This window comes from Elgaria multicarinata, chromosome 20 (genome assembly GCF_023053635.1).
Source record: "Elgaria multicarinata webbii isolate HBS135686 ecotype San Diego chromosome 20, rElgMul1.1.pri, whole genome shotgun sequence".
Taxonomy (NCBI): domain Eukaryota; kingdom Metazoa; phylum Chordata; class Lepidosauria; order Squamata; family Anguidae; genus Elgaria; species Elgaria multicarinata.
Genome location: NC_086190.1, coordinates 12,860,073 through 12,877,482, shown reverse-complemented (window position 1 = coordinate 12,877,482; position 17,410 = coordinate 12,860,073). Strand labels below are relative to the sequence as shown.

The 17,410-nt window shown below is 47.5% G+C and overlaps 1 protein-coding gene across 2 annotated transcripts in view; it reads right to left on the bottom strand.

Annotated features, from left to right (window-relative positions):
• DVL1 (dishevelled segment polarity protein 1) overlaps positions 1-17,410 on the bottom strand; it is a 97,686-nt gene that overhangs the window by 60,046 nt on the left and 20,230 nt on the right. The gene's annotated exons all lie outside the window — the stretch shown is intronic.

Here is a 17,410-nt window from a genome sequence, read left to right as displayed (position 1 = left end):
GTTCTGTCTGGTTCCGACTGAAACCCAGGGCAGATTCACCATCCCACAGACATCAGTGCCACCAGTCTCCACTGCTTATGCTGAGGCAAACCTTGTTCTTACGATTAGTAAGAAAGAATCGTAGAGTTGGAAGGGGCCTACAAGGCAATTGTGTCCAACCCTCTCCAAATTGCGGGAATCCACCCTAAAGAATTCCTGACAGATGGTTGTCCAGCTGCCTCTTGAAGGCCTCTAGTGTGGGAGAACCCACAACCTCCCTAGGGAACTGGTTCCATTGCCGTACTGCTCTAACAGTCAGGACGTTTTTCCTGACGTCCAGCCGGAATCTGGCTTCCTGTGTCCTGCACTCTGGGAGGATCGAGAAGAGATCCTGGCCCTCCTCTATGTGACAACCTTTCAAGGATTTGAAGAGTGCTCTCATGTCTGCAAGTCATCCACCGGCTTTCCAGCTCCTCCAGAACTCTATTTTATTTTCTAAGTTTTCTAAAAAATATAATCAGGAGGCTAGCAGGCTGCAAAATGTAAGAAACAAGACCTTGATCAGCCTTTCCCAACCTCGGATTCCCATCTGTTCTTGGATGACAATGCCCATCAGCTCCAGCCATCATGACATGAGGATGGGGAGATGGGATTTGCAGTCCCATCCGTCTGGAGGGACCCAAGTTGAACCAGTGTGGTGTAGTGGCTAAAGTGTCGGATTGAGAAACGGGAGATCCATGTTCTAGTCCCCATTCGGCCGTGGAAACCCACTGGGTGACTTTGGGCCAGTCACAGACTCTCAGCCCAGCCTACCTCACAGGGTTGTTGTTGTGAGGATAAAATGGAGAGGAGGGTTATGTACCCCGCCTTGGCTTCCTTGGAGGATAAAAGGCGGGACATAAATGCAATAATAAATAATAAATAAATAAATGAGATTCGTCGCCCCTTTTACCCTGGTTGTGCTTTTATATTGTATTTTATATTACGTTTTTATACTGTTTGTTTCGTACTTCGAAGGGTTTTAAGTTCTGTGAGCCGCCCAGGGAGCTCCAGCCGGTATAAAAATATAATAAATAAATAAATAAATTTTCAGGGGGTGGCGTTCTTAGGCTTTTCCGTCTCGGTATTGTTTTTTGCTCGGAGACCTTGCGGAGGGAAAGGAGGGAGGGAGGGAGGGGGCGATCCAAAAATATTCTCTATAAATCCGCACTCGATTGAAGCAGCAGGAACGGTCTGCGGTCTGCAGCGAACAGCTGTAAAAACAATAGGTTTCACAGGGCCTGGGCGCTGAGCGATGCCATCTGTAACTCTTCTTGCAGATCCAGAAGCTGCCCCACCCAGTCCTCATCCCAAACACACAGGGATTCAAGGCAAACGATAACTGTTCACAGCTACAATTCAGGCAAGGTCCACCATAGAATCATAGAGTTGGAAGGGGCCTCTAAGGTCATCAAGTCCAACCCCCTGCTCAATGCAGGGATCCACCTTAAAGCATCGCTGACAGGTGGTTGTCCAGCTGCCTCTTGAAGGCCTCTAGTGTGGGAGAGCCCACCACCTCCCTAGGTAACTGGTTCCATTGTCGTACCACTCTAACAGTCAGGATGTTTTTCCTGATGTCCAGATGTCTTGGACTTCAGCTATGTTGGCCGTGGGATAATGGCCATTGCCGTCCAACACATCTGGAATGCAGCAGATTGGGAACCCTGGAATAAACCAGTGTTGGGCTAGAAGGAACTTAACACACGCTCAGCGCAAATGGATTTTTAGAGCCCTTACGGCAGCTGAAAGACTTATACGATCGCGTTGGATGGACAAATGCTCACCTTCTATAATCCAATGGATTGAGAACTTAACAACACTATCAACATTTGAACGGGTGTTATATAGGCGTGACTTGCAAGTGGAGAAATACATGGATATATGGTCTGCTTTTCTTGAAACCTATGTGCAACTCTCTCCGTTTTTAAAAATACTGAACGATATACCTAATGGAAAAAATGATGATATTCCTACATATGTAATGTTTTTGTTTTTCATGATTTATTTTTTGTTCTGTTTTGTTAAATTCACAGTAAAAAAAGAAAAAGAAAAACAAAGTTACAAAAGTATCTTCTGCCACCACGGCAGCATTTAAGTGGAGGCTGGTGGGACTAGATGGCCTAGCCCCACCAGCCTCCGAGGGTGGGTTTAGATGACCTCTAAGGTCCCTTCTATCTTTCAAATGGTACGATTCTCTTGCTCCCTGGTCTGCTCTTCAAATGAAAATGACGGGGACTGAAGCTGAGCTCTTCTGCATGCAGGGCGAACCTAGGGAAATTCGTTTGTGGGGGTGGAGTTTGACGGGTTTACGAAGTTCACCCTCCACCCCCCTGTTCCAGTTCCCACTCCAGCGAGTCGGGTCAGTCCATGGATTTTCAGAGCGTTTTGCACAACTTCGGAATCTCCCCCGAAGATTCCCCGATTCGCGCAAACGTCGGAGCGATTCCAAACGTGCGCAAATTCGGCCGGGATCTGTGCAAATTGCTCGGGGATTTTTGCAAACTGTGCAACTTGCCGGGCTGGTGGGGGGGGGCGGAGAATGTGCAAAAAAAAAAAACTTCCCAGGGTTTGGAGAAAAGGCTGTGTCCTGGTTCTCAAAGGCAAATCAGATGGACCTCCGTGGAATTTCATCAAATCAAAAAAGCAAGCGAATTTCTGAGCGATGGACATCCCTGGGACAGCAGCCTTTAGATAGTGAATTAACTATGCACATTAAGACAGAAAAATGCATGTAGGACGGCACACGCTTGATCCGGTTTTCTCAACTGGGCAGAAGGTCTTGCTCGATGGGGCAGCAGTCAGCCGGCCAACAGCTCTGTGCTATTGGCTAAGCAGCTTCCAATCCCACCACAACTAGGAACGTCAGAGAACTCCACAATGGACTCAAATGTGTCCTATGAATCTGGCCTAGGGATGCCCCAGCACGCCAGTTTTTGCCCAGTCACACCAATTCTGCAGACTTGCAGACCGGTTTTTCACTGGAAGGGGGAGGATTTGCACGTTTTTTAAAAAATCTGAATCCGTTAACGACCGGAGGACGAAATGAAAGACGCATGACATTCCACTGCACGCAGACAAAATGGACGTAACGAAATCCGTACCTCCCTTGCTGCAACATTTCAGCACCCAGGGAAAACGACAGCGAGCCATTCACTCCCGGCTCAGCTTCGCAAAGCGACAAAGCCGTGCTAGGAGGAACACAGAGTACAGCAGCTGCTGCTATTTTTCCAAAATATCACTATTTTAGGAAGATATATATAATGTTTTTCACCAGTTAAGGCATGGATGTATCATGGGCGGCTCACGCCCAGCCAAGAAGAAGTTTTTCAGTTTCGTTTTAAGGATGAAAAAATGCCCAAATGTTCAACATTGCAACGTTATCATCAAAACCTTATACACAACAAGTCTAGAGCAAAATCAAAATTGATAGCATCCCCAACACACACACACTTCTCTATGGCCCTGATAAATGGGGATGCATATATATGAGGCGCATTAACAAAACCACATCACAAGTTAAACGGCATCTCTTCTTCATATCCGCTCCGGTTGTCCGGTTATTAAACACCGATTTTGTCAGTACTCATTGCTCTCCATTTTTATTATTGCATCATGCACGCCCTGGAGCAATTTAATCAGCAGAATGAGTTAAAGAGGGTGCGTGCTCTCACTCACTCTCATTTTGGGAACCTTCTTAAGTGCTGTCTTGGGGTGGAGGTAAGAGCCTCGTGTGGCGCAGAGCGGTAAAGCAGCAGTTTCTGCAGCTGAAACTCTCCCCATGGCCTGAGTTCGATCCCAGCGGAAGCTGGTTCTCAGGCAGCCGGCTCAGGTCGACTCAGCCTTCCATCCTCCCGAGGTCGGTAAAATGAGTACCCAGTTAGCTGGGGGAAAGGGAATAACGGCCGGGGAAGGCAACGGCGAACCACCCCGCTATAAGGCCTGCCAAGAAAACGTCAGCGAAAGCTGGCGTCCCTCCAAGAGTCAGTAATGACTCAGTGCTTGCACGAGAGGTTCCTTTCCATCCTTTCCCTGGGGTGGGGCTAGGGATCAGGTTAAGACAATCAGGACAGCGTTCACCGTCTCTTCCAACTGTACATACCCTTTTTTCTTGCCCACTGGCAACAGCAAGTGCCCAAGGTGTACAGTCTTGTACATAAACAGCCGCTCGCCTGTGGCGAGCAAGAATTTTTACCCAAGGGACCAGCCAAAATTCAGGGGTGAAAGCGCCAAGCTTCCATCACACGTGCTTCCATGCATCGGCAAGCAGGCTTCGACAATTACGCTCACCACATTGGCCGTGGCTGTCGTGTCTCTCAGAACGCTCGCACTTTCAATGGGAGGCAAACAACGAGGCTTTCTAGGTAATCCACAAAGCTTTTGTTAAACAACAAACGTCTCTTCTACCTGAAGAGTGTCTAACCTCTTGGAAACGTCCCCTTAGGCAAAACTAGGCAAACTAAGCAAGACAACTGTCCACTCAAGAAGAATAGGAAGCCACTTCCCAAACGCCCGTAACTTCAGAGCACCTGGTGCGGAGGCAGGTTCTGGTGTAATCGAACTGACTTTCTCACACCTTCCTTCCGCTCTGTGCATTTTAGCTTCCGGCGGACCCTAGCATCAGCTAGCTTGTTGGGGTGCTCTCCTCTGGAAGAAAGCTCACTTCCCACTGAGTGTGTAGGATTTGGCCTTGAGGAGATAAGCTCTGGAGGGGGCTGACTCCCAGCTGGGGAATCGCCCGTGAGAGCTTCCTCCCCCACTGGTCCACGCTGGCTGGTGTCTGACGCTGCGTCTTCTAGTTCTGAATCTGATTCTGATTGATTACCTGAAACATCTTCTCCCAAAATAGGGGCAGTAGGGTTAGACATGACAGTAGCCATTGATCCTTCCCCAACCTGCTGAACTCCATCTCTGTGGGGCTACAATACCCATCATCCCCAACCAGCAAGGCCAACGCACTCCTGAAACCAGAACAGGAAATACAAGTCTTCCGTTGCAAACTTCCATTCAGCCCTTCAGCGTAGAAAGAAATCCAGGGTCAAACCGAGTTCAGGGAATTGTTACTCCGGGAATAAAACAGCTTGCATAAAAACAGCCCCCCCCCCTAAAAAAAAAAGACACCGCACCTGCGTTTCTGATTGATGGAGGTTGAGTAGGGTTCATGGGAAAACAAAGATGAATAATTGAAACAAGCTGTCAACTCTTTGAAATCCTCCAAAAGTGTGGATTTTTATTACAGGCAAGGAAAAGGGTAAGAAACTAATCTAAAACGCTCCTAAGCTGCTATAACTGAATATATAAATAAAACGTAAAATAGAGGTCTTTGGGGGGGAGAGAGAGAGAGAGAGAGAGAGAGAGAGAGAGAGAGAGAGAGAGAGATCACAGAATAGGTGTCTCTTTCCAAAATGCTGGATTTTTAACCAGAAAAAGAAAAAGAAAAGAAACAGAAAATCAATTTTATTTTCAAAATACAAAGCTCTCGCAATTAAGGCAGCTGGACAACCCTCTGTCAGGGATGCTTTAGGGTGGATTCCTGCATTGAGCGGGGGGTTGGACTTGATGGCCTTATAGGCCCTTTCCAACTCTACTATTTTATGATTCTATGAAAAGGGAAAGGCCCACACGAGCCATCCCCTCAAACAAAAGTGTTTTGGCACCATCACCAATAAAAAGATGATTTGCTACAGCAAAGTCTTCCAAACACATCTGAACGCCACGGTGTGATTTATCTCTCGCGCTTCCCCATTCTGGGCTGAAGAGGGAGGATCTGAACGCGGCCGAAAAAAACGGAGCACGTTAACACCCACACCCCCATGCAAAAAAAAGGCGTCAATTGGTGCCACCCTCCCTGGAGAAACTCAAAGACTTTCTTGTACAAAGGGAAAGCGGATCTTGAGTAATAACATTTGACATTTGCGCAGCGCTTCCAAGGATTTCAAAGCGCTTCCAGTTTTTATCCTTGATACAACCCTGTAAGGGAGGGGTGCAAAACCTCAAGCCCCGGGAGGGGGGGAATGGCTGAACCCCATCATCCATGACTAGGGTGACCCTATGAAAAGGAGGACCAGGCTCCTGTATCTTTAACAGTTGCATAGAAAAGGGAATTTCAGTAGGTGTCATTTGTATATATGGAGAACCTGGTGAAATTCCCTCTTCATCACAACAGTTAAAGCTGCAGGAGCTCTACTAGAGTGACCAGATTTAAAAGAGGGCAGCTTTAACTGTTGCGATGAAGAGGGAATTTCACCAGGTTCCCCATATATATAAATGACCCCTGCTGAAATTCCCTTTTCAATGCAACTGTTAAAGATACAGGAGCCCTGTCCTCCTTTTCATAGGGTCACCCTATCCCTGACCATTGCCGTGTTGGGGTACTACAACTCCTATCATCCCCTGTTGTGCTGGCTGGGGCGATTGGGAGGTGCAGGCCAACCGGTGAGGTACCGGTTCCGCATGCTAGGTTTATTGTAACAATGCTCTGATACGTATTCCTGTTCTTCTATTGCTCTTCTTGTATCGTTTGCCGATTTTGCCACATCTCTCTGGGAAAGCAGCAGAAAAAAGGATGATGATGATACCTAATGACAAAAAATATTGTAGAACAGGAAGCGGGGGAAAGAGAAAAATATACATCACTGGCTATGGAAGTTAAAGAACTATACGGAAAACCTTCAGAAAACGGGCCTACCAAATTACATCCACTCCAACATCCAGAAAGCAGTCCTACTTAAAACATGCTCAATCGTCAGGAAATTCCTGAATCAGTCAAATGCAGCACGACTTGGCAATGCTCATCATGTCTGTGTCTAGGAAAATAAAAAACCCTGAGCAAGAAAAGAGATAATAAGATGATGGTGGTGGAAGTTAAAGAACTATGGCAACAGGAAAAAGTTACAATTATTAGGGTGACCATATTTTGGAAACCAAAAAGGAGGACAACATGGTCGGCCCCCAAGGGGCGTGTCCAGTACCAAAGGGGCGTGCCCACCCGAACATAGCCTTGGTCACATGTCTGATTTTACAGCACACATTTAAGACAAATCTCTTCTACATAACATCTTAAGGTTAAAATCACTGAAATAAAGAACAAGGGAGAGATTCAATGTATCGGAAATTAACTTTACTCACTCCTACTTTTGTAGGTTTTGCTGTACTTTGAAGCTTTTGCTCTACTCTGTGTGTTACATTCTCCCCTTCCCTCAAATAGCTTTTCTGACTGTATCTTCACTCATTGCAAGCTACTGTTGTTGTTAACAGGGTTTGCTACTGGCCCCAGATCTGTTTCAAATTTTGTATGGCTAAAGCTCTACCTAAAAGCTATCATTGTGCCAACTTTCAGCTCTTTATCTTTAAAAATGACGATCGTAAAAATAATAATTTTAAAACCTCAATTTTAAAAAAAAATCCTACAAAATCAATGGATGAACAGATCTGTTTCAAATTTGGCATGACTAAAGCCCTTCCTAAGAGCTACCATTGTGCCAAGTTTCATGTCTTTATCTTAAAAAATGACAGAGTTATAAGCATTTTTGTTAATTCCCATTAGAGCTGCTCTTTGGGGGAAAATCCAGATTCCCCCCCTCCCGGATTTGCCATCAAAAACCCGGGCAAATCCGGGCAAATCCGGTCATATGGCCACCCTACAATTATTCCGTTAGTCATGTCAGCCACCGGCATCACATCAGATGCCTTTTTAATAATGTGCTGCTTTTAATAATGTATTAGTTTTAAATGTTTTAATTACTTATATGTATTTTATGGTGATTGTATTTGTGTTGTACCCTGCCTCGATCCAGAGGGAGAGGCGGGTAACAAATAAATAAATGTATTATTATTATTATTATTATTATTATTATTATTATTATTATGCTATACAGAAAACCTTCAGAAATTGGGCCTACCAAAATACATTCACGCCAACATCCAGAAACATACTCAATAATCAGGAAATTTGTGAATCAGTAAAAGACACCATGACTTGGCAAAGCCCGTCTAGAAAAACCGCCACGATCAAGAAAAGAAAGATGATGATGATGATGATGATGATGATAATAATAATAATAATAGTAATAATAATATCATCAATACAAATACATTTATTTATTTATTTATTTATTTATCACACTTTTATTCCACCCAATAGCCAAAACTCTCTGGGCGGTTCCCAACAATTAAAACCAGAAAATACAAGATAATAAAATAGAGGCTAAAATACAATATAGAAGTTTAAACGTTTGAAACAACAACAAAATAAAATAAAATGAACCGTACAGAAGCTAGCAGCAGCGCCAAAAGAAAAGCAGGTGCCAGGTGAACCTCTCTGGGTTCACCACCGCCACCATTTTTTCCCCTTCTCACAATAACCTTGCGAGGCGGGTTAGGAAGAGACTAATTGCTCATCCAGCAAAGGTTCATGGGACCACGCTAGGCTTTGAAACCCGGTCTCCTTGTTTGCCCTAAACCAGAGATGGAGAAAACGTATGCCCTACTGGACTTCAATTCCCATTAACCCCAGCCTGCACTGCCAATCACCAGGAATGAAGTGAGTGGGAATCCAGCAATAACTACAATTTACCGCCTGTGATCTAAACATTCCCGCTACTATCTGGTGGTGCTGTCGTCCCAAGAGCCGAAAAACAATACCCTCTGGACGCTCCTTTTGTTGAACTGCCGGGGGGGGGCTCCAAACTCCACCCCGAAATGTCCAGCTCAGCTTTCGCTCTCTCCCGGGAGCAATTACACGCCAACTGCTGGAACGTCCAACGCTTAAAATAGCCCCGTTTTCGGACAAGAGTTGCACAGAGATTCCAGGAAGGAGGAGGAAGAGTGGGTTCAGAACTTCAGCCTCCCCGAGCCAAGCCTGGGCCGTGCTCTTCGGAGTAGGGCTGTGCTCCGCTTCTCTTAGGATCGGAGAAGCAGAAGCGGATTGGGGTGCTTCGCCTCCCCTTAAGGTGGAGGCGAAGAGGATCGGGGGAGCAGCGGAGTGTCGTGGAGCGGATCGAGATGAAGGCGGATCCTTCACCTCGATCCGGAGCTCGCAAAAAAGATAAGGGGGCCTTACCTGGCCACCATGAAACAAGAGGGAGCCCATTGGCGTATACTTAAAAGGTTGTCCCACAGAGGAGGGCCAGGATCTCTTCTCGATCCTCCCAGAGTGCAGGACACAGAATAACGGGCTCAAGTTAAAGGAAGCCAGATTCCGGCTGGACATCAGGAAAAACTTCCCGACTGTTAGAGCAGTACGACAATGGAATCAGTTACCTAGGGAGGTTGTGGGCTCTCCCTCACTGGAGGCCTTCAAGAGGCAGCTGGACAAGCCTATGTCAGGGATGCTTAAGGGTGGATTCCTGCATTGAGCAGGGGGTTGGACTCGATGGCCTTGTAGGCCCCTTCCAACTCTGCTGTTCTATGATTCTATGATTCTCCATTTAATCCTTGCAATTTTGAAACTATGGCTTATTTCACAGAATCATAGAATAGTAGAGTTGGAAGGGGCCTATAAGGCCATCGAGTCCAACCCCCTGCTCAATGCAGTCAGGACGTTTTTCCTGATGTCCAGCCAGAATCTGGCTTCCTTTAACTTGAGCCCGTTATTCCGTGTCCTGCACTCTGGGGTGATCGAGAAGTGATCCTGGCCCTCCTCTGTGTGACAACCTTTCAAGTCCTTGATGAGTGCTATCATGTCTCCCCTCACTCTTCTCTTCTCCAGGCTAAACAGGCCCAGTTGTTTCAGTCCCTCCTCATAATTTCCTCCGTGCACTGAAGAAATCACTGTTTTCCTCCTTTAGGAGATCATTAAAAAGATTTTTTTAAAAACACACACACACACACCTCAGGTCATGCCTTTGTTAGACTTCAGGGGCTCAAACGCTTGCTATTTTTGGCTTGGCAAAGCTCACCATGAAATGTTCAAGAAGCGTTGACATCATTTTCCAACCCAAAGGTCACCAAAGCGGCGTGCCAATCCAGGCTTGGGAGGAAATCCTGCCGCGGTAGTGAAGAACGGGGAATTTTTCAGGCTTCCATGCCGGTGGAGCAACTGACACCAGCGTTTTGGATGACGGCTCCCATAATCCCTGGCTGCTTAGCCACGCTGGCGGCCACCAAGATATCCACCCCGTTGTCACGCATAGGCAGAGCATAGGGCATCAATTCCAGGCCTTTTCCATTTCAACCGATCTCATTTTGCTAATCTGAACTTTAGCCCACCTTGAACTCGGGGAAGTTCTCTAGTCTTAAGTAGGGGTGTGCTCCGCTCCGTTACGGATCCACGGATCTGAAGTGGAGCGGGCCAATCCAGACCTTCTAAGCCCGGTTCCAGAGCGGATTGGAGGAGGTCCAGATCAGCCCGAAGCAGTTTGGAGTGGTTCAAAGCGACTCAGACCATTCGGAAGCTTTGGAGACAGGTAAGTGGGGAGGGGGCTTACCTGGCTCCGTCGTCCGCCGCAGTCCATGGGGCAGCTTCAACTGCCGCCCAGGCCTGCCTATTTCCGGCCTTAGGCCTGGGCGGCAGTTGAAGCCGCCCCACGGACCTTGGCGGCAGTGGACGCCGGAGCCAGATAAGTGAGGGAGCAGGGAGGGGGTCTTACCTGGCTCCGACCCGCCGCCGCCATGGTCCTTGCAGCAGTGGATGGCGGAGCCAGGTAAGGGGGGAGGGGTCTTATTCGGACCCCATTTTGTCCCCCCTTCCCCACTTACCTGCCTCCGCCGTCCACCACGGAGGCAAGTAAGTGGGGAAGGTGGGAGCAAAATGGAGGCTGAATATCTATCCAGATCTCGGGGAAGGCCCAGATCGACCCGAACCAGTTTGGGCCCGATCCGGATCGAGATCCGAAGCGGTTCGGGGCGGGCGTGCACAGCCCTCGTCTTCAGTTCCATTCTTCCCAAACTTTTGAGATTCTTTTTTAAAAGTTTGCATGAAAATTCATAAGCATTTTGGGTGCATTTCTCCTAACATATGTATTTAATATACATCTTTCTTTCTTTTTGGCAAGTGTTTTTCCTAATATATTGCATTTTAGCATCACTTCCCATTGCACATGGTTTTCTTTTTTTTAAAAAAAAAAAGGTGGAGGACTGCAGAAGAACCATTTATAAAATTTAGAATGTTAACAAGCCTTGGCGAACAAAGAGGTCTTCACAGGGCCGGTGCTACCATAGAGGCCACTCAGGCGGCTGCCTAGAGCGCCAAGCTAAGAGGGGCGCCGGGCACAGCGCTGCACTCATGCCCGTTGGCTGTGAGCTGGGCCGACCCAAGGATTCAGCTGGGCCTGGGCGGGCGAGATGGGGCCCCGCGCCCGCCCAACTGAAGCAAAGCCAGGGACGCTGGGGTGGGGGTGGGGTGGCTCCACGTTCGGACTTCCGGAACATGCCCAGAAAAGAGAGAGAGGGAGAGAGAGAATGTATGGGTGAATGGGGTGCATGGGGTCTTTGAGTGAATGCATGTGTTCATTATTCAATTTATTTATTTATTAAATTTATCTACCGCCCCATTGCCGAAGCTCTCTGGGCGGTTTACAAAAGTTAAAAACAGAGAACATTAAAAAGTATACAAATTTGAAAACCATCAAAAATATAAAAACAACAGTATAAAACAACAGTAGTATCCATTTAAACAACAACAGTTCTGGGGGCCGTTAAAAAACAAACCAACTTAGCATACGTTGTTAAATGCTGTTAAATGCCTGGGAGAAGAGAAAAGTCTTGACCTGGCGCCGAAAAGATAACAATGTTGGCGCGAGGCGAGCCTCATCGGGGAGATCATTCCATAATTGGGGGGCCACCACTGAAAAGGTCCTCTGCCTTGTTGCTATCCTCCGAGCTTCCCTCGGAGTAGGAACTCAGAAGAGGACCTTAGACGTTGAGCGCAGTGTACGGGTGGGTTTATGTCAGGAGAGGCGTTCCGTCAATACCAATCTCGACACAGTTCATGAGCAAGAAAGGACCTTTTATGGTTATTCAAACGCAGCGAACAGGTTGTATGCAATTTCTTGGGGTTTTTTTCTTTTCTTTTTTTTTTAAGCCGCTGGAGAGAGTTCTGGAAAAGGCAGTGGGGGGGGGGGAGAGAGAGGGCAGGGTCATGATTTGCCGTTTCGTGTGGCAGGAGCAAAAATTTGCAAGCTGCAGGCGCCCCTAGGGAGACACCGCTTTCGAGAGGGAAAGACTAGCATTTGCATAAAACTGAGCCGCAGAGACGGAAAAGAGAAGAAAAAGGCTCTAAGAGGTGGAAAACTTTCAATTTGACCCTGATTTAAATGCAGGGCATTTGTTCTCTTCCTCTGGGTCCCATTTGCCCCGTGCCGTCCCTATAAATTCAGATCTGATATTGGAAAACACCAGCGATGCTCAAACTGCACGCCGCGGACTGGTTTGTGTCGCGAGAGGAAGGCACGGAGCGCAAAGGAATGGATTAAAATACATCCAGAGCCTGATGCCTCCTCGAAGAGTTCAGCCAATGCCTCTCTGCATGATGCACTATTCTTGCATCCTTGTAGGCCCCTTCCAACTCTGCTATTCTATGATTTTATGATTCTATGAGAGCAAGACAGAGAGGTGAGAGAGAGAGAGACAGAGAGAGATGAGAGAGAGGCAGAGACGGAGATCCATGTACATCGCTACGCTCTGTGTGCGTGTGCCCGCAGGGAAGTTGACTTGGGATTGCCAGCCCAAACAAAATCCTGCTGAGTCAACTGAGGCAGGGCGTGAGCGTCAGCTATGCACTGTCCTAGTGCGTCATAAAATGCAGAGTCGTCCCATCCTGCCAACGTTTCTGCTTGAGCCCATAACAAACCTGCCATTAAGGGTCAAATCGGATCAAGGCCACCACTCGTGAATCCGACTGTACGAAACTCCATCCCATTTGAAAGCAGGCTTTGCAAAGTTGCGGCGGGGCGGCTTGCGGCTCTCCAGATGTTTTCCCCTGTGACTCTCATCAGCCCTTGCTGACAGAGCCAGTGGTGAGGGATTATGGGAGGCCAAAATATCTGCAGGGCCACAAAGGAGCCCTCTCATCCCTTTATCTGTCCACACACAGACACACTTCTTAGAATGTAAGCCTATGTGGCAGGGTCTTCCTATTTTATTGTTTTACTATGTACAGCACTATGTACACTGATGGTGCTATATTATTATTGTTATTATTATTAATAATAATAATAATAATAATAATAATAAGTGGTGAAGGGGTAGTTCTTCAAATGAGGATGATCAGGGGTCTGGAAACAAAGCCCTATGATGAGAGACTGAAAGAACGGGGCCTGTTTAGCCTGGAGAAGAGAAGATGGAGGGGAGACATGAGAGCACTATTCAAAACTTGAAAGGTTGACACACAGAGGAGGGCCAGGATCTCTTCTCGATCCTCCCAGAGTGCAGGACACGGAATAACGGGCTCAAGTTAAAGGAAGCCAGATTCCGGCTGGACATCAGGAAAAACTTCCTGACTGTTAGAGCAGTACGACAATGGAATCAGTTCCCTAGGGAAGTTGTGGGCTCTCCCACCCTAGAGGCCTTCAAGAGGCAGCTGGACAACCATCTGTCAGGGATGCTTTAGGGTGGATTCCTGCATTGAGCAGGGTGTTGGACTCGATGGCCTTGTAGGCCCCTTCCAACTCTGCTATTCTATGATTCTATGGCTGAATTTGCCGAGATTACGGTTGGATTCATCCAAATTGTGGCCGAATTTGCGCAAATGACAGTCAGATCTGGGCAAACGATGGGTGAATTGGGGCAGATTATGCAATTTGAGCGTCATTTGCACAAATAGCAGAGCCACTCCCAGCTGTAATGCACCAAATTTCAGGAAAATCCATGAACTGGCTGAACTCGCTGCAGACTGAGTCAGGCGTCGAAGTAGGAAGAAAACCAAACCCGGTAGACTGAGCTTAGGAAAACTCATTGAACTCCACCCACCCACCCCCAAATGGATTTCTCTGACATGAATCAGTCCGGGCCCAATTCAAAGTGCTGGTATTAACATTCAAAGCCCTAAACAACTTGGGGTTATCTGAAGGAGCGCCACCTCCCATATGTACCTGCCCAGACCCTAAGATTATCTTCAGGGGTCCTTCTCTGTGAGCCCTTGCTAAAGGAAGTGAGGCAGGTGGCTACCAGGAGGAGGGCCTTTTCTGCTGTGGCACCCCGGCTGATTCTATGATTCAGGAAAAGCTTCCTGACTGTTAGAGCAGTACGATAATGGAATCAGTGACCTAGGGAGGTGGTGGGCTCTCCCACACCAGAGGCCTTCAAGAGGCAGCTGGAGAACCATCTGTCAGGGATGCTTTAGGGTGGATTCCTGCACTGAGCAGGGGGGTTGGACTCGATGGCCTTGTAGGCCCCTTCCAACTCTACTATTCTATGATTCGGCCTCAGCAAATGCCCAAAGCTCCCAACCTCACATCCAATCGGGGTAGAGGATGCATCGCTGCCCAATCCCTGGCTGAACATTGGGAAGGCGGCTTAGAAATCACAATGCCGGCGAGGGGCCGAGATGAGGAAAACAGAACACAAGCGAGGACAGGGGGGAAATCCCCGCTTCGCCTCAGCCCGAAGCGCCGCACGGCCCCTTCGGGGGTGGCGGCGACAGACCCGCGGCTGTCAAAACCAATCGAGCCCGAAAAGCCGTCATCGGGAGCCGTTTTCCGTCAGCCTGTCAAGCTGAAGGAAAATCAATTGTGCCACAAGCTGGTTGGCTCGGCCAATCCCAGCCCTCCCCGCGCCCGTAGGCACAATGGTCCCTCCTTGCTCCGACCCGTTCACGCCGCCCTGCTGCTTTAATCCCTTTATTCTCATTTTAAAAATTGGACTCGCAGAGCTAAGAAAAGCCCCACGTACCCAAGGCGGCTTCCCTTTTCCCCTCTCTGCCTCCATAGCTCACCGGCCCAAAATAAAATCGTGACGCCACTGAACTCGCTGGGCCTCAGCTGGGTGAAAAGGGAACTTTCCGGAACGCGCACGGACAATAGAAGGAATTCCACCGCAAGGAGCCAAGTGACACCGTGTTTTTTATGTGTATGCTTTTGATGGTTTTAAAAATTTTTATATTTGTTTTTAATGTTCACTGTTTTAAACTTCTGTAAAGCACCCAGAGAGCGTCAGCTATGGGCTGGCATATAAATGTAACAAATATACTGTATATTTATACTGTATTTCGTAATTGTGCTTTTAACCTGTTGGCTGTTTTATTGTGGTTTTAATTTTTGTGAACCGCCCAGAGAGCTTCGGCTATTGGGCGGTATAAAAATGTAATAAATAAATAAATAAATAAATAACAAATAATAATAATAATAATAATAATAATAATAATACTTTGTGTGGTTGGGGTGTGTGTGTGAGAGAGAGAGAGAGAGACAGAGACAGAGAAAGAGAGAGAGAGAGAGAGAGAGACACACACACACAGAGAGAGAGAGACAGAGGGAGAAATAGAGAGAGACAGAGAGAGAAAGAGAGACAGAGAAAGAGAGAGTGACAGAGAAACAGAGAGAGAGACACACAGAGGGAGAAAGAGAGAGAGAGACAGAGAGAGAGACAGAGAAAGAGAGAGAGAGGCAGAGACAGAGAGAGAGACACAGAGAGAGAGAGAGACAGGGGGAGAAAGAGAGAGAGAGAGACAGAGAGAGAGAGAGAGAGAGAGAAAGAGAGAGACAGAGAAAGAGAGAGAGAGAGAAAGAGAGAGAGAGGCAGAGAAAGAGAGAGAGACAGAGAGAGACACACACAGAGAGAGAGAGAGAGAGGGGGAGAGAGAGAGACAGAGAGAGAAAGAGAGAGACAGAGAAAGAGAGAGAGACAGAGACAGAGATGTTCTGCTTTCTGTCTCTCCGCACTCTGTGTGTGTGTGTGTGTGTGTGTGTGTGTGTGTGAGAGAGAGAGAGAGAGAGAGAGAGAGAGAGAGAGAGAGAGAGAGAGATTGAGATTCTGCTCTCTGTCTCTCTGAACACTGCACATAATGGTACATAATGGTGCACTGGAGCCATGCTCAGCGAACAAGAACGAGAACTCAAGCGTTCACGAGTGCCTCCTTTCGACAACATCTGGGCCACCATGCTCATTGCCCCAAAATGGAAGGGGCGCTGAGATAAAGATGAACCAATTTAGCAGGGTACGCTGAGCTAACGCATACTCATGCTCCCACTGGCCTACATCAGGGGTGTTTAAGAACCGGCCAACAGACCAAGGCTAACCTCTCTTGGGGCGAAATCCAACCCTCCGAGGTGGACCAGATGGCCCCGCCCCCTCTCCCCAACCACCAATCCGTTGATGGATTCCCTGATTGGGTGCCTTCTACAGGCAGGAAGAGTTTTGAGCTACAATATGCTGCCATTTGGGCCACACCCCTTTTCGTCTCGGGTCCGGCCCAGGGTTGTTCAATGGACCTATAGAAAATGCGGCATGAGTAAATTGCACATTGGATGCTCAGGGGATTTCAACCCTCAGCGATCTGGGCTTGCAGACGCTCATGTTAAGCCTGGAGAAGAGAGGCCAGGCCATTGGTCTATCTCATAGGACCATAGAATAGTAGAGTTGGAAGGGGCCTCTAACAGTCAGGAAGTTTTTCCTGATGTCCGGCTGGAATCTGGTGTATTTGTATTTTGCTTGTTTTTGCGGTTTTTAATCTTTGTATATTGTTTTAAAGTGTTTTATCTTATGTGAACTGCCCAGAAAGCTTCGGCGATGGGCGGTATACAAATGCAATAAATAATCATAACATCATATTTCTTACCCGCCTCTCCCTCTGAAAGTAAAATTTAAAAAATTAAAAATACAACATGCAAAAGGAGCGTGTGGAGGTGTATGCCATTTTGTGCGTTTGCACATACTGATCTGGGTGGGTGGGTGGGTGTGCTGGGAATCTAGGCAACTGGACGTGGTTGGACATTTATCAAAAGCCAGAAGTGCCGCAGAGGAGGAAATGAATAGAAACCACGTAACATCATTCTTCGCGTTAGGAGTCGTGGTGCATTTTACCAGCTTGCCAACAAGAATATCCTGGTGGGAACTTGTCGACTGTCAAAATCAGGGTCAGGAGCACTGTACGCTGCAACATTTTGCTGCAGGTCCTACTTGTAACGCTAAAGCCTTCAGTCGCGACTAGAAACCTTGGCACACCTTTGTAAGAGCCCTATAAAGAACACTGAGTGTTCCTACAGCAAGAGTGGGCAACTTCAAGGGGGGCCACGACCCATTATTTCCCCTCCAGACCCTCCCCACAAGGTACTTTTCTTTGTCTTCTTTTACAAAGAAACGAAGGCATTTACAGCACAGAGCACAAAACAGGCCAAACGGACCTTGTTTTGAAGCTCAATTTGACCGGTATACTCCGTGCGAACTCTGCGGCCAATTTTTTTGTTTTAAAACTTGGGGCTCACGGCGGGAGGTGCCCACAGCCCACATGTCACCCAGC